The following is a 26853-nucleotide window of genomic DNA, read 5'->3' as shown; positions in this document are numbered from 1 at the left end:
CTCTATTCTTGCCTGCTTGGCTCTAACACCCAAGTCCAAGCCACAAGCACACTGTTAATATATATATATAATTGTGAAAAGAAAACAAATATTTTGTGAATTACAATTTTGATATATTTTTTTATGCACACATTTTAAAAGGTAGCTGGACCTCTGTGTTAAATCTCTGAAATGGTATTGGAGTCTATGCAATAATTTGTCTCCACTCCCATACAATGTTGAGAAAATGCTCTTCAAATGAGATTTAAAACAAAGGAATCACATTAGTCTTGGGGACTTTTTGCTTGGCTGCTTGTTTCATACATTTTAAGATATACTTATTGGGTATTTATGCCTTAGGTACATGAAAAGCAACATGCAAATAAATTATTGTTTTCCATTTGTTGCCTATTGATGTTAATTCCTGCTGGAGCAGGGAGTCTGCACATTGCTTTGACTTATCTATAATTTCTGGAGATTGGATAGGCATGGAGATGGATGAGACCCAATGTGTACAGTCAGGTCTCCAGTTGTGTTGGTGGCACTTGATACTCCATTGCACCTCTGGGACAAAGATCCTATAGCAAGCAAGATAGATCACTCAACGAAAAAGACGTAGTACAGTCATGGGCAGATTCATGGGTAATTTTCGGCCCCATTTCCGTAACCGGCTTCCATCTCCGCACCAAAGATCCCTTAACGGAGCGAGGATACTAGTGCGGAGACGGAAGCCGGTTACAGAAACATCCTCGTAAAAATAAAAGTTATTTGGTAAAAATCTTCTCATTTTCAGAATTATAATTTATTAGCTGGTTTTCTAATAGTACTGTACATTACTTCACAGGTCAAGAGACCTGGGTTCAATTCTGATCTTGGGTGCAATTATTCCTGATTGTCCACTATAACCAAATAAGGGGATTGAACGGGCTCTTAACCTGGGAAGTAATGGCTCTTCTAGCTGTTCCACTGCACCACCTAGTTAGTGTGTGAGAAACCAATAATCTTGCGTATGCATGAACAATATGTTATGCTAAAATTTTAGACATTAATTTGGGTGGCGCAGCGGCACAGCCACTGCCTTACAGTGCTTGCAGCGCCAGAGACCCAGGTTCGATCCCGACTATGGGTGCTGTCTGCACGGAATTTGTACATTCTACCGTGACCTGCGTGGGTTTTTCTCCGTGATCTTCGGTTTCCTCCCACGCCCCAAAGACGCACAGATTTGTAGGTTAATTAGCTTGCCATCAATGCAAATTGTCCCTAGTATGTGTAGGATAGTGTTAATGTGCGGGGATCGCTGGTCGGCGAGGACTCGGTGCGCTGTATCTCTGAACTAAACTAAAATTAAAAGATCATGATACATCTGTCTCTAACTTTAAATAAAGCATCCCGAGGTGCTTCATTCAACTGCATCAGACAGCAATCAATGGCTAAGCTATAACGAAAGATATAAGGTAACTGAAGGTCTGGTCAGAGGCATTTTTTCTGGAAGAAAGGGACAGAGTGATTCGTGGAGCTTGGACTCTAGAGAGCTGAAGGCATAGCAACAAAAGTGAAAAGGAGAAAATGTGAATACACAAGAGGATGCAAAGTACTGGAAGTAACTGAGCAGGTCAGGCAACATCTCTGGAGAACATTGATCAGTGTTTTTTCAGGTCGAGACCTTCAGACTGGTTGTAGCTTTGGAAAGGGGAAATGAAAAATTGGCAGGACAGTGGCCTGTAATAAGTAGACAAACGTGAGGGAGGGTTTGACGGGTAGATGATGGAAACAAAAGCCAGAGACAAGACCAGAAAGTGTGAGACTGTTCCAAGAGTTGTGGATTGTGAAGCCCGGGGGAGGAAAGAAAATGGGGGAGAAATAGGTGTGTCCAGGTGGGGCGGAGGGAAAAGAGACAGGTGGGAGGCTGTAAGTTACTCTGGTGGAATATGAGGTGCTGTTTCTCCAGTTTGCATGTGGTTTCACTCTGGTAATGGAGGAAGCAGTCCACACTTGGTCTCACCATTGTACAGAAGGCAACATCAGGAACACCAGATACAGTAGATGAGGTTAGATGAGGTGTATGTGAACCTCTGTCTCCCCTGGGAGGACTAGGGTCCCTGCACAAGAGGGCAGAGGTGGAGGTTTGCACAGTTCCTAGTGTGAGTGCTAGAAGAAGTTAGTTTCTCTTCTCTCAGGTAGACCCTCGGTATGAAGGAGTTTATATCCGCTTCAGTGGATAGGTTTTGGGTAGCTGAAGGTAGCTTTGCTGAATCTGCACACAACTGCAGGTGGGACTAGTGGTACAGCTGTTATTTGCAATGCTCATTATTCCAGCTGATATTTCCGGTACTTTATCTTGATACTACTTTCTATTTTTTGTGTAATTGTGGGGCAGGGACGCAGTGAGTTGGAAAGATGTTGCTCATGGAGGTTCTGAATAGGTTTGAAGTGTTTTTGGTTCTCCTGGAAGACTTGCCATGATAGAGCACTGAGTGGAGATTTTATTTCAGGGCCCTGATGTTACTGATGTGAATGCAGTAAAGGTTAGCAACACTGCTCAGCATTGATTTGATGCCTCATAACTCTTGAATGAGGCATCTGACACTTTTAACAGGGCTGAGGGGAGTAATGCAGCGTACAGTGTTGGATGACTCGGATCCAACATAGGATCTCTCCTTTTGTCATTGTCAAGGTCACCTTCATTCCCCAAGGAACAATTTTTAAAACACTGTCTCACCCCCCAGCCTAACCATCTTACTCAGAATTCTATCAAATTGAGCATCTCTATCTTTTGCTGGTACTACTTGAATTAACTTCAAAGTTCTTTGTTTTCTGATCCCCTTTAAGAATTTGTTCCATGGTTATTTAAAAATCTAATTCCTGTAGCTCATTCTCTCGTGCTTTTGTACACACCTCTTGCCCACTCTCTTCATCCCCATCCGAGTTGCTGCATGCCTTCTCAGTTTCACCATCAGATATTTCTCCTGTTTAAGTCCTGACCTTTGAACACTGCACCACTTTCAAAAGCCTACTTTGGGGAAGGTGTTTGAAACTATATTTACCTAAGAGGAAAGTTTCTCTAGTTATACAACCTCAATTGAATTAATAAAAAAACAAGATCTTGAATTTACATGCCTTTCATGTCTTTCAGGACTTGCCAAAAAGTCTTGTAATTAACAAACTTTTGCTCTAGTCACCATTTGAAAGTTGCAGATTTCAATTATAAGCCCTCTCAAACCAGAATGTAGTTGTGGTGGGGATTTCTGATTTTGAAGAGTTAAGAGGTGATAAATATTAGCAAAAACACTGGGGATACCTTTTAGAAAACGTAACATGGTGGTTTATGTGGCTGCCAGAGCAGATGGGTTCTCCAACAGCACAGCACTTCCTCACAATCCACTGGATAGTCAACTAAGATTTGAGGGGCACTGTAAACATTTACAAGTTGCCTGTCATGGGACCGGTTACAGCTGCAGTTAATTTATGTGGGTTCAAGGTGCTTGAAACTATCTTTTGTTCATGGAGAATATTTAATTTGGGGAGCAACCAATGCTTTTAGGTAGGTTTACCTTCAGATGGTCATTTGCATGTCTGGGGGGGTTATTATACTTGCCATAAGTCCCTTGCATATGTGGGGTATATTCTCTGGGAATTTCTCAGGGCATTAATTACTGAAGGTTCCTGGAGACTTAACAGCTAATTCTGATTTTATAAATATGTCGGTGTCACAGAGTAGGGAAATTGGCCCTCTGGGTTGCCATCAACCACCTGTTTGCACTAATCTTGCACTGATCCAGTTTAATTATCTCCACATTCCCCAGGTTGTTCTGCTCCCCAAATATCAGTGCCAATTTAGTGTGACCAATTAGCCTACCTTCAGGGTTAAGATTGAACCAGGATGACTGAAGCTGAGCCATCATTATGCTGATTTTTACCACCAGTGTGGTGAGCAATTCCCTTCCCCCTGGTACTCTGCTCTCTGAAAGGGGGATGAAGGAAGGAAGGAAGAGGATTGACTATATTGCTAACCCCTTCTGAACAACAAGGGTATTGATGGAGATTACTGTAGCAGTTTAGTTTTTATTAAACCATTCAAATTAATTGTGTGATTCTCTGGATGGGAAGAAAACAGAAATGCTGGTGGTTGAAACACCTTGTAGGCTTGCTGATCCAGGGCAGGTCATCAGAAAGGAATAAATATCTCTGTTGTGAACATGAAGGCACAAAGATTTGTTAAATTCATTGCACTGGAAAGTAAACTGTCTTCCCCATGTTATTCTAAAAAAGCAATTTCCTTGCTATGAAAAAGTGAGTGCTTAATGTTGGTACAAGGAGCTGGTATTGGAGATAGCAGAAGTAACTTATCCTTTGTCAATAGGATAATTATTTAAAACTGATTTTATTCTGCATTAAGGATCTATGAAGGCTGTTTAGCTTTCTTGCCATTTACTGAATCATGGAGCTTCTAAGGCTGACTTTGTTAGTTGAGAAGAAAACGTGCTTGAGGATACCTTTGTAGTGCATTTAACACTTGTTAATGAGTAGACAATATGTATTTCAAAGACCAATCGTTACAGTATAGAGAAACAATTGGTTATGGAGGTTTTTTTTCCCCCCAACACTGCTCAATCTTTCCCACCACAATTGTACACTGCCTGCTATTGTGGCCCAGCTATAAGATGGGCAACATTCTGCGGATGGAAAGGGTGTTTCCCCGTCCACAGAATGAAGGATGGGAAGATTGTAGATCAGTGTCCCATCGTCAGACAGTGACCTGAAACATGAATCTATTTCTTGCACTGATGATTCGTGCTTGATGATGAGTATTTCAAACACTCAGTTTTAATTGAGGTTCCCAGTGTCTATTATTTAATCTCAAAGATAAATAGTAAACTTCTTTATTTGTGTCGCCTCCACTCCAGAACAAAGGTCACTATGACCTCAGGTGTCAAGCTGCTCTAAAAAGATATGCATTTCTGCATTAAGAATCTGATTTGCCAGCCATTGACTTTTTCACAAAAACATGTCGGGTATTGAGCAAAGCCCTATTGTCAGCTAGCCTCCCTCCCTGTATAAAACAAATCTTAGTCTCTTAGTCAGCAGTGGCTCCAATCATCTGGATTCTTTCTGAGTGATGGATTTTCTACAGCGGGCACATCAAACTATTAGAGTATATCTCCAACAGTGCTTCTACCTAATCCTTCAAATCTACTGTCAAAATGAGGGAATCTGAGTGTTGCAGTAAAGTTGTGTTATTGGTGCTTAGTTGTCCACAATGGCATGACAAACAACCTCAACACTTTGCTCTTACAGTAGGGCTTTGAAATTCAAAGAGCAACCCATTGTTGCTCGCAGATGTCTCCCTTCTGATCCAAATCTCTCGAGCTTGATTAAGGACACAATTAAAGAACAAATTGAAAGGCATCACGTTAAATAGTCTTTCTTCGTCCTTTCAAAATGTAGAATGCAATGGAATGATCATAACGAGAAAGCGTGTTGCTGTGCAACAAATGATTCGGAGGCAGTTCAGTTATACGAAGCTACCAGGAAAAATTTCAATCATATTGGAAGTCATGTCGGTGAAAGTTGAAGATACTCATTTTGCTTGGGTCTACCTTCTGACAAAAATCATGACCAATGTAATCAGATTCTACTCAGATGTTCATGTTCATTTTGTTCTGTAGAATGCAAGTTGGTATGTTCCCCGCTATATAGGCGGAGAAGAGAAATGTCACTATTCTCTGGTGACAACTTCCCCGTTCAGATTCAGATTCAGAATCAACTTTAATTGTCATTGGCAGTGTACAGTACAGAGACAACGAAATGCAGTTAGCATCTCCCTGGAAGAGCGACATAGAATATGATTTCAATAAATAAATCTATTTACATGTATACAGACACAGTGTTTTTCCTGTGGGAGGAGTGTCCGGGGGTGGGGGGGAGGGGGGGGAGGTGATTGGCAGTCACCGAGGTACATTGTTGTTTCATTTATTTTTGAGCAGTAAAAATTAATGGATGTGCTTGTTCTTGCCACATTTCTTCCAACAAAATGCGAGATATTATGGGATCTCTTAATAGCCTTTAACTGCAGTTTCGTCGGGATTTCATCCTTGCCAGAAGCCTTGCCAGTTTCAGTTTGTTTGGCCCTTCAATATGATCATGGCTGATCATCCAACTCGGTATCCTGTACCTGCCTTCTATCCATACCCCCTGATCCCTTTAGCCACAAGGGCCACATCTAACTCCCTCTTAAATATAGCCAATGAACTGGCCTCAACTACCTTCTGTGGCAGAGAATTCCAGAGATTCACCACTCTCTGTCCTAAAAGATTTCCCCCTTATCCTTAAACTGTGACCCCTTGTTCTGGACTTCTCCAACATCGGGAACAATCTTCCTGCATCTAGCCTGTCTAACCCCTTAAGAATTTTGTAGGTTTCTATAAGATCCCCCCCCTCAATCTTCTAAATTGTAGCGAGTACAAGCCGAGTCTATCCAGTCTTTCTTCATATGAAAGGCCTGGCATCCCAGGAATCGGTCTGGTTACTTCAGCTGATGAGGTCGTCTTTGGTTTCTTGGGTAGTTGATTATAGATTTGATAGTTGATTGGGTATAGATCTGTCTGATCTATAGATGAGCAGTTGAATAGCCCATTGAAAATATTCGGCAAATCTTTGTAAGGTGTTCATTCTCAAACTTCCCTTGTGTTTAACATGGGTTGTGTCTTTTGCCAACTGCAGGAGAATGGTCAGTTCGCTGTATTAATGGAGCCAAAGAGCATTGTGGTATTGTTCACATCAAACTGATGCTGAACTTGACTACGGATTTTGTATTTTCTTCTGCCGATCAATTGATTGGATTTTCTCCATAGGTGCTTGAATTTATCTTTGATGTGAAATTATTGAATCATGTAAACTGATGGTATAAGTGGAATATTGGTCTTCTCCATTGTGTCCAGGCTAGACAAAAATGGACTTTGGATTAACCTCATCCCCATCTCTTAGTCCATAGCCCTACAAGTTATGCTTTTCATGTGCTTAGGAAATGTGACATGGGTTTTTGGCACCACCACTCTTGGTCACCGGGTTATGTGTTGGTTGATTTTTTTTTTTCTCTCTGACTCGTGTCCCACCTAAACCCACTAACTTATTTAAATCTGTGCTGCCTAGTTAGTAACCCTTTGCTCCATACTGTCTATACAGCTCAATTAAATCTCCCTGCTTTATGTTGTCTTGAACAACTCCATCTTTGTTCTTAAATTACTGGAGGATCTGAGCAGAACAGGCAGCATCTGTATAGGGAAATGGGTAGACAATGTTTTGGGCCCGATCCATCCCAGGCAGTCTATCCTTATAACTGTAATTCTTCAACCCTGGTAACATTCTTGCAAATATCCTCTGTATTCTCACTGCTGTGATCTCCTGCTTCTTGTAACCAGAACAATGCACAATTCTGTTCCAGCATTATGTAATTGGTCTTGAGAGAGACAACATGCTGGAGTAACTCAGCGGGACAGGCATCATCTCAAAATTCCTTCCCTCTCGAGATGCTGCCTGTCCCGTTAAGTTACTCCAGAATTTCGTGTCTATCTTTTGCTATTGGCCTTGCCTTTACTTGCCAAGGTGTGGAATGCAAGTATTCCATACGCCATCATCCCTGACTGTTTCTACCTGCAATGCATTGCAAGATGCCTCTAATTCACTGCATTTAGGATACTATCATTTATCATTTATTTATCCTACCTAAATGCATTAGCTTACTCTTCTCCAGACTGAATAGTATTTGCTACTGTCACAAGCTGTTGGATATCTTCCTGCCACATTAAACAGCCTTTCTCGCTAACAATCACACTGGCAATTTTGGTAACATCTCCTGTAAGATCGTGTTGATGTTCAACAATACCTTTTGTCTAACACCTAGGAGTTTGAATAACAAAAAAAAAAAAAATTGGATCCTAACATTAATTTAGATGTATCGATGACTGGCTGTTTCTTTGACAAAGAAAAATGTGAAATTCACTGAATATGAATATGTGGAAAGCTCATCAGTAAAGGGCAACTAACAGTGCCATTAGAGCCAGGGTGTCTGAATTTTATTTTGCCAGTGCCAGATTCATTCTTGCCATGTTCTGGTGTAGGCTCTTGCCAATCTGTCTATACAGCACTCTGCGCCATTAGTCCCTTTTGTCATTCATTTTGCCCGCAGATGGACTGAGTTTGGCCTGTACATTTCGAATGTTATTTGCACTAAATGGTATCAACGTTATGCAAATTGTATTATGCATTCAATGAAGTGTAGCCATTCCTGTTATTCACTATAAGCATTGATCACATTTCCTGTCATCTCCTGCAGTGGAATGATGTTGATGACCTACCAGGTGAGATGTCCGAGTCATTCTGCCAGGTAGTTACAGTATTTCAGTAATGGGGATGCTCCATGTGAAAATAAAAAAAACTTCAGATGCTGGGAGTTTGAAACAAAATCAGAATATGCTAGAAGCAAGAGGATCAAGAGGCTTCGATGGAAAATGAAATAAGAGTTAATGTTTCAGATCTGAGAACATTAACTCCTTTCTTTTTCTACACGTGCTGCGTGATCTGCCAAATGTTTCCAGTGATTTCAGTATTTCATTTTGATATTCTGTCCTTGATTTAAATCTTACCGTTTAAACTACAACTACCAGTTGCTTCTAACAATTTTGGTATCTGATCAGATTTGCTTTGGTGTCAATCAGGTTCAGAGGTGCTCATCTAGCCTCCTCCATTGCAATGAGTGGCAATACTTGGCTACCAATGAACAGTGAGCCTTGTAAAGTGAAGATATCCATCCTTATTCCAGGCAGTTGAAGTAAATGTGGAGAGAATCTATTTGACTGTGGAATCTACATTAAAATGGTAATATTGTTGAGGCTTATTGGATTTGTTACAATTGCTTAGGCTGCCTCAGTCAGTGTTGCATCACATTCAGGAGCTGATTTTTTTTTTTTGGGCACGATTAAAGCATGCATGGAAATGTTTTTTCCCCCATCACCACCATGTTGCTGGTTGTTATCTGCTCAGTGACCTTGCCGATTAAGTGACATTATTTTCCTTGAATGTGGGAAGTGTGGAGGAAAGAAATCTGGCCTCGGCTCAAAAACTGGCCTTGAGATAAACACAAAGATTTAGATTTATGTAGCAGCTTTCATGATCAATGCATTTCTCAAAGCACTTACAATCAGCGAGGTAAAACAATGGGCTCACGATCAAATTTGAGGCAAGTTGACTCCACAAGATGTCATTGTAGGTTAAGGTATAAATATTGGCCAGCTCAACCCAAAGGCTCGCCTGGTGCTCTGTAAGACCGCACTGTGGAGTCTGATTATGTGCGCGAGAGATAAAATGCACGGCACGGTGGTGCAGCGGTGGAGTTGCTGCCTTTTAGAGCGCTTGCAGCGCCAGACACCCGGGTTCGATCCCGACTATGGGTGTTGGTGTACCGAGTTTGTACGTTCTCCCCATGACCGCGTGGGTTTTCTCAGATCTATGGTTTCCTCCCACACTCAACGTTAATTGGGTTGGTATAAATGTAAATTGTCCCCAATGTGTGTGTGTGGTGTAGTGTTAATGTGCAAGGATCGCTGGTCGGCGCGGACTCGGTGGGCCGATGGGCCTGTTTCCGCGCTGTAACTCTAAACTAAACTAAAAGATGGACAGGGTCCCAATTTACTGTCAAGTTTGAAAGGTGTGTGACTCCTGTGCTTTTTTTTGGGTAAACCAGCATCAGCAGTTCCCTGTAATCCCTGCATTTATAGCTGTTCAGATAAATCTATGAATACTGGGGGAAAAATCTGAATACGAATAGAATTTCTAAGAATTTGTCAATTTAAAAAAAATGTTTGGCTCTAGGCATGTGCAAAGTAGTTTCACATTCCAGATAATCTTTATGGACAGTTTTCAGAAAATGCCCCCCCCCCCCCCCCCCCCCACCCCCCCCATAACGGGGGAGTAGCCTATGATGGAATGGTGGGAAATAACCTTCTGTGCAGTAGTTATATCCCCGGAGTTCAGTAAAAACTTTTAAGTGGTTGCGATAATTTTAATGCCATGTTTAGAGATGTTAAGAAATGTTAATTGGACTAAATAACATCTAGAATGTATTTTGACGTTTACACGGAGGCACAGTTCATTTTTAGGGATTTATTTTGCCTAGTTTTTAAAATATCTTTGAAAGAAGCTGGCTTTTAAGTAGGTGGGCCCTGGGTCCATGAGAAGTTGGGTCCCTCGTGAGAGAAGGTTCAAGGACTGGTGATTAAAGGCCCAAGCCGTTTCTGGGAATGAATTAAAATTATGGGATTATTCGCACTACATCTCTCCTCACATTGCATTGTGTATTGGCATTTATTTTTGTAGCAATTATTTTTAAGATGTGATCCTAACAAAGATGGGACTTTTCCCTTGCCCACTTTCCTTCAAAACTTTGCTAGCTACCAGTCACTGAACTCTGATTATCCCATTATAAGTAATCTTCCCCCCTCCTCACCCTGCTGTGCACATATTTCCCCCACCACCTCAGTCACCCTTTCATTTCTGTCGTCTCTGCATCCTGTCCCCTTCTACCCTCTGGCTTTACATTTCATTCCTCTCTTTTCTTATCTGACACCCCTTTGTCTCCTTTTCACCTCTAGCCTTTGCTACTGTCTCCACCCTCCTGCACCTCACCCCACACACCCATATTCATGTATCACTTGTCCGAACAAATTTAGCCTCCCTACTCCATACCATCTGAAGCTTCCTGTCCCAAAACTACTAATGTCAATTCTCTGCACAGATGCTGCCCGACTTGCTGAGATCCTCCCAGCACTTTTTTTGCTCAGTGTTTATAGCTCCGACATCTTTCCAGAAGTAGTATTGAAGACAAGAATGTGCAGGAATGTTAAATTTGTCTGTACATTAAAGGGCTTACTGTCCATATCGGTATGTGACCGTAGTGAATTTAGTGATAGTTGAGGTGTGGGGTGCTGTGTTCCTGTGAAGACCTACTGCCCACAAGCTCAGCTCTTCCATAGCCAAGCTATTTTGATCTAGACACTGATATCCGCTCTCCTGTGTAAGATTGCTTGTGTTTGAAGAAAGTTTGTAATGGGGTGGAAACTAGAAACGATTGAATGATACAAGTGGTAATGCTGCTGGTTGAGAGGGACTGAAGGACACGAACAAAATCTGAAGTGATTGAAGAGAGAAGGGGTTGGGAGAGAGGCTGTGTAGTCGCAATATGAGATGCTGATTATCTAACATTGATTGCAACTTTGGGTCCCCGTAGCTGTGATATCTTGCATCTGAAGCCGAGATAGACATGAGGAACTGCAGATGTTCATTTACAAAAAATACAAAGTGCTGGAATAACTCAGTGGGTCAGGCAGGATCACTGGAGAATATGGATAGGTGACATTTTGGGTTTGAACCCTTCAGACTGAAGTTGAGGTTCCGTTCCTCCAGCTTTGTTAGAATTGTTATGATATTCCAAGGCTTGGGGATGAGATTTCCCCCGTGGAATGAGGGTGGGTGCAATTTGAGAGATCAGTCAAGATTTGCTTTATCTGCATTATAGTGAAACCTATAATCCCGGTAATCATAGGATTTTGGTGCTTGATTGGCAGATTTTTCAGACTGCTGAATATTACTTTGACTAATACCCTAATGCACATTTAATTCACTTATGTTGTACAGTTGTATGACAATATAGTATAATGATATTTTACGATAGTGTAATGGGCCTGTCCAACTTGGCGATTTGTCAGTTGTAGCAGGTTGCCGAAAAACCAGCGACAACCTACGTCACCTTAGCGACAACCTACGACAGCACCTACGTCAGGAGAAGTCAAGCTACGCTCATTGGCATAAAACCCACAGTCGCCGAAAAATTTTCAACACGATGTAACTTTAGCGGCGACCAAAAACACACTATGACTTTTTGCGCCCGGCGACCACTGACAAACTAGTCGCCTGTAGTTGCCTAAAAAATCGACTAAGTGGGACAGGCCCATTACAGCGCATCCGGTAGAGCACTGGGCAAACACCCAGTGAACCTGTCGTGATTTCCAAACAGATTGCAGATTACTCGTTTTATTTTAGTAACCAGCCTAACTCATGGAAATCTGCATCATCTCTTGGCACATTGAGTTGAGTGGAACTAATTTGTCATTCTGTTGCAATGTGGCCTTTGTGTGATTCCAAAAGGGTGGAGCTTTTGGAAAGTTTGCTATTCCTCAGTTCCTCCCTTTATGATATTGCTCTTTAATTCATGGTTTTTGCATGTGGACTACCCATTCTCTGAGCTTCTGGTTATTTGCTTTCAGGGACTCTGCCTAATAGCCCTGTCCCACTGTACGAGTTCATTCAAGTGCTCTCCCGAGTTTTTTTAAAAAATCATGTGGTAAGCACGTGGAATGAACGTAGCGGGTACGTCGGAGCTCGGGGATGTCTCTTAGCGGCTCGTAACGCTAATGGCAGGTACTCGGGAAACGCGGTAAGCTCGGGAAGACTCGTGAAGATTTTTAAACATGTTGAAAAATGTCCACGAGAGCCCTGAGTACCGACGAGCGGTCATTACCGTAAATCTCTGAGTTCGAATCAGGGCAAACTCGGGAGAACTCTTTGAATGAACTCGTACAGTGGGACAGGGCTTTTAGTTAGTCATCCCAAGTGTGCAGTGGACTTCCGGAATCGAGTTAGCATTAGTCTTGGATGATTCCTCCAGCCTTGCCATCTCATCTTTTCATGAGGAAAATATGCCAATTATTTGTATTTTTGATGTATCTTGGTTACATGAATAGATTTAGAAAGAATGTTTTATTTCTTTCATACTCTGTTCCATTGTCAGTCAATAGTCTGTATGCCAACATGGAGCGTCATAGTGATAGTGTGGACACAGGCCCTTTGGCCCAACATGCCCATACTGACCAACAATGTCCCACCCTAATCAAAGTAACATGTTTATTGCATTTCCTAAACCAAAGGTTGGGGAGCACCATCAAAGGAAAACTTCAGCTTCCCAGTTTCCTAGAAAAAGTACTGATTTTATTTATAGTGCCCTTCCTAACTTCAATGTTCACCACCTCCTCACAGCCTATGAAAGACTTGAAATGTAGTCATTGTATTTAATGGTGCAGCAGCTGCAAACAGCACTCTCTGTATACAGTGAGGTTTACTGCCTAGGTAATCTGTTTTACTGTTATTGGTTAAAGTTAAGAATTGGCCAGGATACCAGAAAAATGATCTGCATTTAAATTGTGCAGTCAGGCTTTTTGAAAAACTTAAGAGGAAGTCGGCAACATAACTGGTAAAATAATGTGTTGGAGCAGAAATTGTGTAATATGACAGGAGTTGGCATTGGTTTATTATTGTCAAGTGTACCGAGACGGTGAAAACCTCTTGCATGCTATCCAGGCAAATCAAATCATAAGAGTAAAATCAAATGCATAAGTGCAGCAGGTAGTGTAAAAGGAGAAAGCAAACTGAGTACAAATATACTGTTGCATCTATAGAGAGTGCATTTAAAAAAAAAAGGTGGCCTTAAGTAGGTACATTGCCCTCCATAATGTTTGGGACAAAGACCCATCATTTAGTTATTTGCCTCTGTCCTCCACAATTTGAGATTTGCAATAGAAAAAAAATCACATGTAGTTAAAGTGCACATTGTCAGATTTTATTAAAGGGTAATTTATACATTTTGGTTTCACCATGTAGAAATTACAGCAGTATTTATACATAATCTCTCACTCTGCCGCGTGCTCTCTGCCACCCGCTCTCTGGCCCACTATACTCCCTCTCTAGCCGCACCCGCGCAGTTGGGGGCTATGTGTGCATGGATAGGGCGAAGATGGTGGGAAAAGGAGCGAATGAATAACATTAATACAATATTAAGGGGGGGGGGGGTTAATGTGTGTGTTTGACGCCGCAGGCCGCCCTCCCCCGCAACCACGCATTGAGGGGACAGGACAGTGACCCCTTGGTCACTATGACAACAAAAAACTCATGACTAGACTCTCTTGACTCTTGAGAGATGGCATGTCAATTATCATAACACTTTTACAACAGGTGAAGTCCCTGGCAGCTCCTGTTAGAACAATCCATTCTGTCCCACTCCCTTTCCCTCGTATTTTCTGAACTTTTTTCAAATGCTTACTTAATTCACTTTTGAAAGTCCTGGTTGAAACTGCTTATATAGACTTACATCAGCAAATCATTATGGCATGGAAAAATTGAGCGCATACTAACTCCTCGTGCAATGTATTAAGTTCCCAATTGCCTACAAATTAGTTTCCTTCAAGTGCATATCCAATTTACTGTTGAAAGCCCTGACTGACTGTTTCCAACTCCCTTGCAGGTGATGAGTTTCATGTCATAAACACAATTGTGTAGGAAAAATATTTTCCCCATATCTCTGTTTCTCCATTTACATTGAATCTGTGTCCTCTGCTCCTTAGAACCGCACGGAAACCTTGGGTGGGGCGCAAAGTCTCCAGAGGTTTCCGTTCAGGTTTCCTAAGTGGGACGGGCATTAGCCATTTGATTATTGGCATAGTGTTTGCCTTTTCCAAATGTAACAATCTTATAGATCTATCTCTTCTAGAAATGTGGCATCCTTCCTAATGTGTAGTGACTCAATCCACCTGTTGTGGCCTAACTAGTGTTTGTAATAAAGGGCCTGTCCCACAGGCTATTTTTAGGTGACTGCCGGCGCCTGTCATAGTCATAGCAGGAAAACCGGCAACTTGCCCGCCCCCCCCCCCACCCTACGACAAGCTACAACAACCTACCACCTAGTCGATGTCAAGCTACGGCAAGCTACCGGCGACCCATTAGGACGTTCACCTATGACAACCTACGACCACACAGGCGGTCAACCTATGTCCACCCGCGACAAGCTACGACCCTGTCGACGACAACTGAAGACAATTCAGTCGCTGGTACCTATCGCAGGTTGACGTAGGTAGTTGCCAATGGAATTCACTGGCGACAACCTACGTCACCTGGCGACAACCTACGACAGCACCTACATCAGGAGAAGTCAAGCTACGCTCATTGGCGTCAAACCCATTATCGTCGACTGTCGGCGAAAATTTTTGAACATGTTGAAAATCCAGTGGCGACTAGAAAGACCACGACGCTTTGGGCGACCGAGGAGACTCATCACAACCATACAGGCGACAGCCCAGCGATCATATGGCGACAGCCTAGTCGCCTAAAAAATAGCCTATGTAGGACAGGCCCTTAAGGGTTCAACATTATATCCCCGCATGCTATTTCTATTTATGAAGCCTGTGATCCCAGAAGGTGCCTGTCACTTACAAAAATAAGTGCAAGTATTCGCCTCGCTATTCATGCACACCCTTAAGAACAGTGCAGTGGTACAATGTTGTCTTTTCCATGTTGTATATTCCATTCTTTATCATTTCTCTGTTAAGTTTTGAAACTGATGTAATCTTCCAGCATAGGAAATACCTATCTTCTCTGCTTTCAGTTCTTGCTTTTATTATACACATTTGCACTTCAATCTTTGGTTCTCAATTTTGCTAACAACCTTATGTAAGCTTTCTGGAAATCAATGCAGATTGATATCTACTGCATTATCTTTATGAACTTTCAATGTTGTCTTGTTAAAAAAATTACTATTTGCCTTAAAACAATTTATGCTGGGTCTCCTTTATCAATTAACGTTTCCAACAGCTTATTTAAGGCACTATCTTGAACAAAGGTGTGCACATTTTTCTTCACAATCTGTGTGTGTGGGATCCTTGAAATTCTGCACAGGTGCTGAATGTCACAGCTGCTTTATTTTAAGGGCTACTTGCATTCAAATGGGCCAATCTTTAGATATCTATCCTGGTTCCATGTTTTGATTTGTGTTGGGGAAGAGCTAACGCTGCCACTAATACTGTCACTTGTCATCTCCACCCATCTCTGCCAATAGAAAAGAACAATATACTAATGCTGGAAGCAGACTCCATATTTATTCAGGTGAAGACGAGGGGCACGACAATTGACTTGGGCAAGCAGACAATGTATATATCACAAATACATGATTAGTTCACATCAGAATACCTCCAGATGTCATTGTAAACCAGTCTTTCTGATGCATGCTGTGAACATTGATTAATTTCCTTCAAGTTTGCTTTCTAATACAAAACTTTGCACACCCTTCATTGTGATGCACATTTTATGGACGACGCATAATTTCTGCATAGGGAGTGGCATTGTGTGAATGCTGTTCTTTCAACAGTTAATTACAATTTTAAAAATATGCTGTTTGTATGTGAGTTAATCCTTAATGGTCTGGTTACGTGCCAACTACCATCCCCCTCCACCCCTCCCCTCCAACTGCTCCCTTCGTCCCTCAGCTCCGTTCACCAGCCCCAGCAGTTACATGTGCATGCCACCTTAACTCAGACCACATTTTGGACAGTTTGAATCAAAGATCATAGTTTGAATAGCAAATGGTGCCTTTGGAGGGAAAAAATCCCGAGGCCCACAGGAGTGCTTTATAGTAAAACTCAACTCTTAGTTGCACCATGAGGCATTTGAGCTAGCAAGAGGACTTGGATCATGGTTTCAGTAAGGGTTCAAAGAAGATTTATAAGAACCATGTCTATGAAAGACAGTTATGTCAATAAAGGAGAGAAATGCAATTTTATCTAAGGCAAAGGAGATGGAGAAGAGATGATATTCAAAATCATGAAGGGTTTATATTATAGTCAATGAATGCTAGAGAGTTTAATCTGAGCAGAGAAGTTTAAATTGACTGGCAAAGAAACCCATGAATCATAACTATGCACCAAATCATAATGTGCAATATAATGTGAGCTGTGACTAGGTGGTTGGAATGGCTAGTGGTATATTAACCAGCCTTCTAATCCAGAGGCCTGAACCAATGCAGAGAATGGGAACAAAAAATAGCCGATGTTACAAGTCTGATTAATCGAAAGGGAAATTGCTATTTAAATGAGAAGGATTGCAGATGAGCATATTGCAGAGGGATTTGGGTGTTCTTGTGTATTAATCGCAGAACGTTAGCAAGAAAGTGGGGGGCAAGTGGCAGATTGGCTTTGTAGCATGATGACTGTTTAAAAATGGAAAAGTATCAATACAATTCTTCATCGGTGGTCCCTCAAAACGAGTATGACTTTCCTCACCTCTCCATAGGGTCGTCTACTTGTGGGTCTGCGGATGTATGTAGAGGCCGATCTGCAATCCACACAGCTTGGTGCAACGTAGGCAGTAGAGACTGGCGGTGGTTGGTAGTCGTCGAGCCCCCTTCTCTCTCTCCTTACGGTGATGTTGTTTAGTCTCTGTGACACGGTGTAGTGCCGTTTCACGATGTGCAGCTCCTTCCTGCACGGACTTCCTCCAGGAGCGTGTGTCCAGTGCAATGTGCTCCCAGTTGCTCGATGTGATGTGGAATCTCTTCAGACTGTTCTTGATGTTGTCCTTGAAGGTTCAAAGGTTCAAATGTATTTGTTACATATACCATAAGGTGCAGTGAAATGAGTTTACCATGTAGCGTTACAATTAAAAAAGGACATAATACTTAGAGGGTCCAGCATTTTGTTTTTCTAGTAATGTAAAGACATCAGTTCAAATTCCACTTCATTCAGATTAATATTCGTATTGATTAACTTTTGTCATGTGCACTGAGATATGATGAAAAACTTTGTATTCTATCCAGTCATCATACTATACATGAGTAATCAATCCATAGCCAACAGCGAGTGAGAGCATTGAGAAAAATAAATACTAAAGTGCAGTGTTACAGCAATATGGTGTTACAATGACAGAGAAACTATAGTTGAAGAATGCATAGTAACATTTCTCTACACCTTTTAGCCTTTTGCTCATGTTTTGATTTGCTCTAGTGGTTACAGAGAAAAATGGATTAAGTGAGTTAGGGGGTGGGGGTGTGTGTGTATGTTGGGTTTGGTGATGTGGGAACAATGAGTTGCCGGAAATTAAAGTGGAAGCAGCAACTTTCCATCTTTTACACCACATGCTACCCAGGTTAATTAATGTATTCTGTTCCTCCACGATTTGTAGTTCAGGTATTGCACAGCATTTTATGTAAGCCCATGCTGTTTTAATTTGAAAATCTTTCCTTTTAAAATTTAGTTCCTCTGAAATTCCAGCAAACTTGGTGTTTTACAATATAAAAACAACTCTTTTGTTTAGTTACCATAGAGACAGGATGTTGAGGAATTGTCTCCTTTACATGGAGGAAGCGGTCAGTGGTATTTTTTTAAAGCTGTTCTTTGTTCAGCTGTACAAGGGGCTTCTCTGTGGCCATGAAAGATCAGAAGGGCTGAGATCCCTGGCCTCTCCAATTGAATGGAAATTATCTCCTTTCAAGGAAATTCAAATAACCTGTTTTCAGAGGTAGAGTCGTGTGGAAACACACAAACGGCTACTAAGATCCAGCAAGAAGAGGTATGAAAAAGTATAGTTCCTAGAGTGAAAGGAAGCCTGATGCTCATGTGTAAGTGAGAATTCATCCAAAGATCAAGGGTGCATTTAAGTACATTTCTTAGTTTGCCCTGTGTCTGTACACCTTGCTGTTTATTTGTGTTGTCCTAGCTCCAGAGCTGCCAACTCTCATGCATTGAGCGTGAGAATCACAAATTTTGCCCAATTCTTACGCTCTCACGCTGATCACAGAATTTCTCCCGCTCTGTTGTGAGAAATTCTGTGATCAACGTGAATTACAATAGACAATAGGTGCAGGAGTAGGCCATTTGGCACTTCGAGCCAGCACCGCCATTCAATGTGATCATGGCTGATCATCCCCAATCAGTACCCCGTTCCTGCCTTCTCCCCATATCCCCCGACTCCTGGGCTATTTTTAAGAGCCCTGTCTCGCACTAGAGGCAGAGAATTCCACAGACTCGCCACTCTCTGTGAGAAAAAGTGTTTCCTCGTCTCCGTTCTAAATGGCTTACTCCTTTTTCTTAAACTGTGGCCCCTGGTTCTGGACTCCCCCAACATCGGGAACATGTTTCCTGCCTATAGTATGTCCAATTTCAAAACTAATATCAACTGCTTGTGTGCACGTCTGTGGACAAGACAGCAGCATTCTTATTCTCTGTTATTCTAACTTGACCGAACCATCACACACCTTCAAAGCACATCCCCATGCAAATTTACATTGAAAGACACGGACCTGGCAGTGAATTATTATCACCCAGCGCAGCAAGTAAGGCCATGTCCTGCTCCCAGCAGCAGTCAGAATTTAAGGAGTTGCAGGAAGCGGCTGACATGAGCGAGGCCGGCGAGCGGCAGGAGAGAGGTACACGGTCTGCGGAACCGGGGGTGCTGAGGGGAGCACATTTTTGGCTAGACATGTTTCAATGTCTCCGGCTTTGGACGAGGCGCTGCTGTGCTCTGAGAAACCTGGTCGTGGGTGTTGGAGAGCCCGGGTGGAGGGAGGGATGGAAGCAGAAGCAGCGGCGGCAGATGCGGACGGGGAGCCCGGGCTGGCGAGTGTTTGCCGGGCTGGCGAGTGTTTGCCGGGCTGGCGAGTCGCTTGCTGCAGCTCCGGCCATGGAGCAGCCTCAGTGCAAGAGTCCCGGGCCGCCGGAGAGGTCGGAAGCATTGCGCCGCTGCCGTGAGAGTCTCTGCGCCAAATTCGCCCTGGTGACCGGCATGGATCAGGCTGTCTCTCGGTGCATCCTGGAAGACAACCAGTGGCTGCTGGAAGTAGGTACCAAGCAATGGGTAGAAGCAGTGGAAGATAGTGGCCTTCAAATGGGGGTGGTTGGAGAAAGCATCCTGCTTGCCTGCTAGATTTTCACTTACTGTAACTGCAGGAAAAAAGGTTCCTGATGTTGGGGGAGTTCAGAACTAGGGGTCACAGTTTAAGAATAAGGGGTAGGCCATTTAGGACTGAGATGAGGACAAACTTTTTTTCACCCAGAGAGTTGTGAATCTGGAATTCTCTGTTACAAAAGGCAGTGGAGGCCAATTCACTGGATGTTTTCAAGAGTTACAATTAGCTTGTGGGGCTAGCGAAATCAAGGGATATGGGGAAAAAACAGGAAAGAGTTACTGATTTTAGATGAACAGCCATGATCATATTGAATGGCAGTGCTGGCTCAAAGGACCGAATGGCCCATTCCTGCACCTATTTTCTATGTTTCTATGCTTGAGTATATGGCAATAAAACTTGACCACAATTTTGAAGCATTCATGCATGGTGGAGGTATAATGTAGTCATAGAGTGATACAGTGTGAAAACAGGCCCTTCGGCCCAACTTGCCCACACCGCCAACATGTCCCAGCTGCACTATCTGCTTTTGGTCCATATCCCTCCAAACCTGTCCTATCCATGTATCAGTCTAACTGTTTCTTAAATGTTGGGAAAGTACCTCCTCTGGCAGCTGCCTCAACTACCTCCTCTGGCAGCTTGTTCCATACACCCACCACCCTTTGTGTGGAAAAAGTTACCCCTTAAAGTTACCTCCTAAAAATACTTCAAACAAAAACATTGAAATCATACTTCTACAATGCACTAAAACATGATATACATCAAATTTCAAAAAGTCCCTACTGTGGGACCCCCCCCCCCCCCCCCTCCCACACCCTCCCCTCACTCGGTCACTGCACTCCCTCGCCGGGTACCCCCCCCCCAAGGCCAGTGATCGCTCAGCCCCCCCACTTTTACAAATGCTCCGCGGCCCCTGCTTCAGATGGAGAGCACTGCCAGATGTGAGCGCGGAACTGAGGCCAGTTGTCCGTGATGTCCGGATCCCAATGCTCAGCACTTTGTGTTTCGGAGTTGGCTAATGTTATTGATTTGTAATTAGCCTGATTTGTAATTAGTTGACAAAACCTTAATTTGTTAATCCGGAATATCCAGGGGGATGGGATAAGTGTAATATTAAAATGACATGCAAGGTGTCAGGCTGTCTGTCACAACATACAGCCCCGATAACCCATTATTTCCTTTGGTTAAATATTGGGAAGGTAGCACTATTGTCATTTGCCACTCAACTATTATGTTTGTTTACCTCACTGACCCAAAATTCCTTTGACAGGTTGAATAGAAATGTCCCCAATCTCGTTGTTTTATTAATTGGACACGTAGATGAACATCCTCAAGGAGTGGATGGAAACTGATTCAGACGTGATGTTTAAGAGCTTGTTCAAAGAAGGGGCATATTTTAAAGGAGTGACAGAGATACTTGCAGGGGAATGTGTGAGGAGGTTATTATTTGTCTTTAGTTTTAGCTTGAACCAGGACATCTGAAGATTCAAAGGTTAATATAGTAATTGTGCTGATACTGACGCCAACCAACCACGTAATGTATATCATCCATTCCGGAGGTTTTATATTTCTGATGCTATTTAAACTTCATTTGAATTTCAATCACTTCAATGTAATAGTAATTGGGAATGGGGAACATTGGAACAAAAATTTGCCCTCAGTACATATTAACTGTAATATAATAATGTATGTATGTTGATAGGTGCAATCAAAACGAAGATATTTTTTATCATTGTGTTTTGAATACCACAGAAAATATTATGTACTCTCAAGATCACATTGAATAGAATATTATTGCTTAAATATATATTGTTATTGGACTTTACATTTCGGAAAAGTCCCAGCTGAGAGGAAGACAGAAAAATACTGAAAATATTGGGGGGGGGGAAATGATTTCAGGCCAGTGTCAGGAAAATGAAGGAAATGGTAACAGAATACTTATACAGCTGAGTGAGTATAATTTTATGGATGAGAAATGTTGTTCAACCAATTGATGACTTCTTGGACAAAGTAACTTAACATGTTAGATAACATGAAGAAGACCACCAAGAACGCCGGGGAGATGTCCCCCCCCCCCCCCCCCCCCCCCCCCACCTCTCGGTCTCTATGCTCCCTCAGGCTTGGTCTCTCGCTATTTCTCACTCCCATAATTTTTTTTTTTAATTCAGCACAATGGCACCGTGGAAAAATACCAATTTTCTCAGCAAAATACTGATTTTCAGGTACTTGAATACTGAAATGCTCTGACAAAACTTGGCAGCTCTGAGTAAGGTCGAGGGCTTTCTATGGGGCATGGAGGATAGATGTTGGCATTGTTGTGCATTGTCTTTTGTTTAGTGGGATCTGGATATCAGAATGAGATGATGCCCAGTTAGGGATATTGAAAGGCCAGTTATTGTGCTCAGTGATTGGTTATTAAGGCAGTAATTAATTTCTTGTAAGGGGCAGATATGTATAGTTATAGAGTAATACTCAATATAATATAGTGTGGAAACAGATCCTGTGGCCCAACTTGCCCATGTCGACCAACATGCCGCATCGGCACGGACTAGAAGAGCCGAGATGGCCTGTTTCCGTTCTATAATTGTTATATCTCTACTAATCCCACCTGCTTTGGGCCCATATCTCTCAAAACTTATCGATGTAGCTATCTAAATATTTCTCAAACGTCGCGATAATTCCTGCCTCAATTATCTCCTCCGGGAGCTTGTTCCATGCACCATTTGTGTTTTAAAAAAAACAAAAAACATTACCCCTCGGGTTTCCATTAATCTTCCCCCCCCCCCTCACCGTAAACTTATCGTAGGGGGCGCCGTCGAGTATGGCTGCCCTGCCAGCAGCGGTTAGTCTTTTCACTATTTTTTAAGCGGCCGCTTCAGACATTTCCAGGCCGCTGAGAAGTGTCCACCTGACGTCGGAGTTCCAGCTTTCCGGCAAGAGGGCCTGAAAAACATTGGACTGGCTCCGGTGTCCACAATAGGCCCGACTATGGGTGAACAGGGGATGGGACTGGACTTTGCTGACTTCCCCCACAGTGGGAAATAGCCGGGGCTATGACAGAAATATTTCAAATGTCATTAGAAACGGGAATAGTCCCCGAGGATTGGCATACTGCGCATGTTGTTCCATTGTTTAAAAAGGGTTCTAAGAGTAAACCTAGCAATTATAGACCTGTTAGTTTGACTTCAGTGGTGGGCAAATTAATGGAAAAGATACTTAGAGACAATATATATAAGCATCTAGATAAACAGGGTCTGATTAGGAACAGTCAACATGGATTTGTACCTGGAAGGTCATGTTTGACTAATCTTCTTGAATTTTTTGAAGAGGTTACTAGGGAAATTGACGAGGGTAAAGCAGTGGATGTTGTCTATATGGACTTTAGTAAGGCCTTTGACAAGGTTCCTCATGGAAGGTTGGTTAAGAAGGTTCAACTGTTGGGTATAAATGCAGGAATAGCAAGATGGATTCAACAGTGGCTGAATGGGAGAAGCCAGAGGGTAATGGTGGATGGCTGTTTATCGGGTTGGAGGCAGGTGACTAGTGGGGTGCCTCAGGGATCTGTGTTGGGTCCTTTGTTGTTTGTCATGTACATCAATGATCTGGATGAAGGTGTGGTAAATTGGATTAGTAAGTATGCAGATGATACCAAGATAGGGGGTGTTGTGGATAATGAAGAGGATTTCCAAAGTCTACAGAGTGATTTGGGCCATTTGGAAAAATGGGCTGAAAGATGGCAGATGGAGTTTAATGCTGATAAATGTGAGGTGCTACACCTTGGCAGGACAAATCAAAATAGGACGTACATGGTAAATGGTAGGGAATTGAAGAATACAGTTGAACAGAGGGATCTGGGTATAACCGTGCATAGTTCCTTGAAGGTGGAATCTCATATAGATAGGGTGGTAAAGAAAGCTTTTGGTATGCTAGCCTTTATAAATCAGAGCATTGAGTATAGAAGCTGGGATGTAATGTTAAAATTGTACAAGGCATTGGTGAGACCAAATCTGGAGTATGGTGTACAATTTTGGTCGCCAAATTATAGGAAGGATGTCAACAAAATAGAGAGAGTACAGAGGAGATTTACTAGAATGTTGCCTGGGTTTCAACAACTAAGTTACAGAGATAGGTTGAATAAGTTAGGTCTTTATTCTCTGGAGCGCAGAAGGTTAAGGGGGGACCTGATAGAGGTCTTTAAAATGATGAGAGGGATAGACAGAGTTGATGTGGACAAGCTTTTCCCTTTGAGAATAGGGAAGATTCAAACAAGAGGACATGACTTCAGAATTAAGGGACAGAAGTTTAGGGGTAATATGAGGGGGAACTTCTTTACACAGAGAGTGGTGGCGGTGTGGAATGAGCTCCCAGTGGAAGTGGTGGAGGCAGGTTCATTGGTATCATTTAAAAATAAATTGGATAGGCATATGGATGAGAAGGGAATGGAGGGTTATGGTACGAGTGCAGGCAGGTGGGACTAAGGGGAAAAAAAATTTGTTCGGCATGGACTTGTAGGGCCGAGATGGCCTGTTTCCGTGCTGTAATTGTTATATGGTTATATGGAAACCATTGTGGGGGGATGTTTTTTTTATGTTTATTGTTAAATTCTTTAATGTTGTGTCTTATCTTTATTCGTGTGCTGCATTGGCAAGTCAAATTTCACTACACCATTTGGTGTATGTGATAATAAATGTCCTTTGTATTCTTTGTAAACGTTTCCTCCACTACATTTACCCAATCTGTTCCTCTCATGATTTTATATACCTCTATAAGATCACCCCTCATCCTCCTGTGCTCCAAGGAATAAAACCCTAGCCTGCTCAACATCTGCCTATAGCTCAGCCCCTCGGCTCCTGGCAACATCCTGGTAAATCTCTGACCACTTTCAAGCTTGACAATATCTTTCCCATAACATGGTGACCAAAACTGAACACAATGCTGTGGCATCACCAATGTCTTCTATAACTGTTGCATGACCTCCAAACTTCTATGTTCCATTGTTTCTGTTTACCATGTGGTGAGGATGATTTTAGGTGCCATCTATAAGATAAGTCATGTGGTGCTTGGTGCAGAATGGAATTGATTGGTGCCACGCTTTAGATATTAATGGAATAGGGTGGGAGTGTTGGTATCATTGTGGAAAATTGTGTTTACTTGTTGTGGGGAGAGGTTGCTGCCCAATGTGAGGGAATACTCAAATTGTGGGGAGTGAGCTGTTTTTATGTTAGAAAATGAATCATCAAAGGAATATGCCAAGACTGGGTTTGTGTGCAGGTTAGGTGATGGTGAAATTAGTTTGGCTCTGAATCCCTGAAAAATCACTTCAGTAAAAGAAGAGTTGGAAACTGAGATGGAAACTGGTGATTGCAGGAATGCGGTGCACGCTGATGTGATTTGCACGTCCTTTGCAAGTATTTGCATCCGCTTCATGTAGCTGGTGGGCCAATAAACTGACCTATTAACAAAGGCATTCTAGGTGCTAAATGTTCCATTTGTCAGTCCAGTTTTCTACTGATGCACATTGGAAGTGGCATTGTTATAAAGGAACACCCAGAACTGTGGAGCTTGATAAAGATCAAGCGTAGGAAGTAAGAACATTGCACAGTCTCTTTAATTTCCATCGCCGTTGAAGCAGTCTTTGTTGTGGCATTTCCAAGTAACAGGAGTCCATTGTAGTCCCAGCTCGAGGAAAAGTTGAACTTGATGGTGTGTTTATTACCATGTTTGACAGTGTATAATCCAGCACTGTGCATGCATGAACAATAGAAGAGTGTCTTTTGGTTGTGGATTTTCATCTTTTTTTGTAAATTTTAATTTGAGCTGTGGACTTCTTATTGAGGCTTCAGTGAAAAAGAATAGATTTTTCAGATCTCCTCACAAGGTCAGTGGGGAATTAGATCATTGTCTAAGTTAACGTTGAATGTGCTCTCTGATCACAACCCCATCAATTTGGGATTCCCTGCTCTAGTCAACATGTACTCGCCTTGCCCTCTAGCAAACACTACTGTTTACCTTTTCTCGTGTCTGCTCTTTTTGTATGTGATATATGACAATGGTCATTAGCTAAAGATTGTGGGAGCAAACCTTGTTTAATGCCGTTGGTGACTGGGAAAGAGTGTCATCTATTACTCTAGCTATCATACTGTCACATAGTTATCGGACAATGATGATTAGCTTTGTGGGGCAGCCGTATTTTGCTGTGCCACCGAAGTGACCGTTTTGTGTTTTAAGCAAAACTAAATGTTAGAGTAACTTAACATCTGTGGAAGGCATGGATAAGTTACATTTTTGGTCGGACAAGAGTTCTGTGAGATCCCCTCTCACATGGGAGTTCTGAGTTCTAAGCCTGGCCTCCATCCACTGGCCATTCAACCATGCAGACCATTGCAAATTAATTGTGCAGTGATTTTGTATGACGTGGTTGAGTTTCTCTCCCCATCACTAAAATCAAAGTACAACTGTAGCTCTTCAGCTCCTGTAAAAATTGATTCAAGCTAATTTGGCTTGTTATAAAGGATCATTACTAGCTATGGAGCCCTCTCATTTCTTTTCTCCTTTCTGTATGGCTTAAATAATTGTACCTCTTTGTACCATGGAATTTGTCCCACTGCCCCTTTACACATTACTCTAGTGCAAATTAATGGCCTTGAGAATTGTGCAGGCACTGCTTAAAATTGAATGTTGAGGATTGGGGGTAACTAATGCTTTGATTAGTGTCAACTTCAAGTACCTATTTCAATACCAAAGGCTGGATTATAATGTACACATCTCTACGGGCAACATTTTGGATTTTGGCCCAGTAAATTGCATGTCAGCATTGTTAAAACTGTTGCCTCCTATTGAAATGGAGTCACGAATTTTGTACTAATTTTAACAAGACAAAAAATCAGCAGGGAGGTTTGCCAATGTATTTTTCAGACCCCACCAAAAAGGAAAAATCTGGAAGAACTCACAAATCAAACAGCATCTATGGAGGGAAAATTGATTATTGGTGTATCAGGCTGAAACCTTTCACCTGGATTGTATCATCGACCTGAAAAACCAACTGTCCATTTTCCTACACAGATGCTGCCTGGCCCACTGAGATCTTCCAGCAGTGCTTGATC

At 42.3% G+C, this 26853-nt stretch overlaps 1 protein-coding gene across 1 annotated transcript in view; it reads left to right on the top strand.

Annotated features, from left to right (window-relative positions):
* The window catches only part of dag1 (dystroglycan 1), a 114144-nt gene that overhangs the window by 25066 nt on the left and 62225 nt on the right, over nt 1-26853 (top strand). The window lies entirely within an intron of this gene.

The sequence above is a fragment of the Leucoraja erinacea genome, chromosome 16 (assembly GCF_028641065.1).
Source record: "Leucoraja erinacea ecotype New England chromosome 16, Leri_hhj_1, whole genome shotgun sequence".
Classification (NCBI taxonomy): Eukaryota; Metazoa; Chordata; class Chondrichthyes; order Rajiformes; family Rajidae; genus Leucoraja; species Leucoraja erinaceus.
The sequence above is the reverse complement of the archived record's forward strand: the minus strand, read 5'-3'. Positions and strand labels throughout refer to the sequence as shown.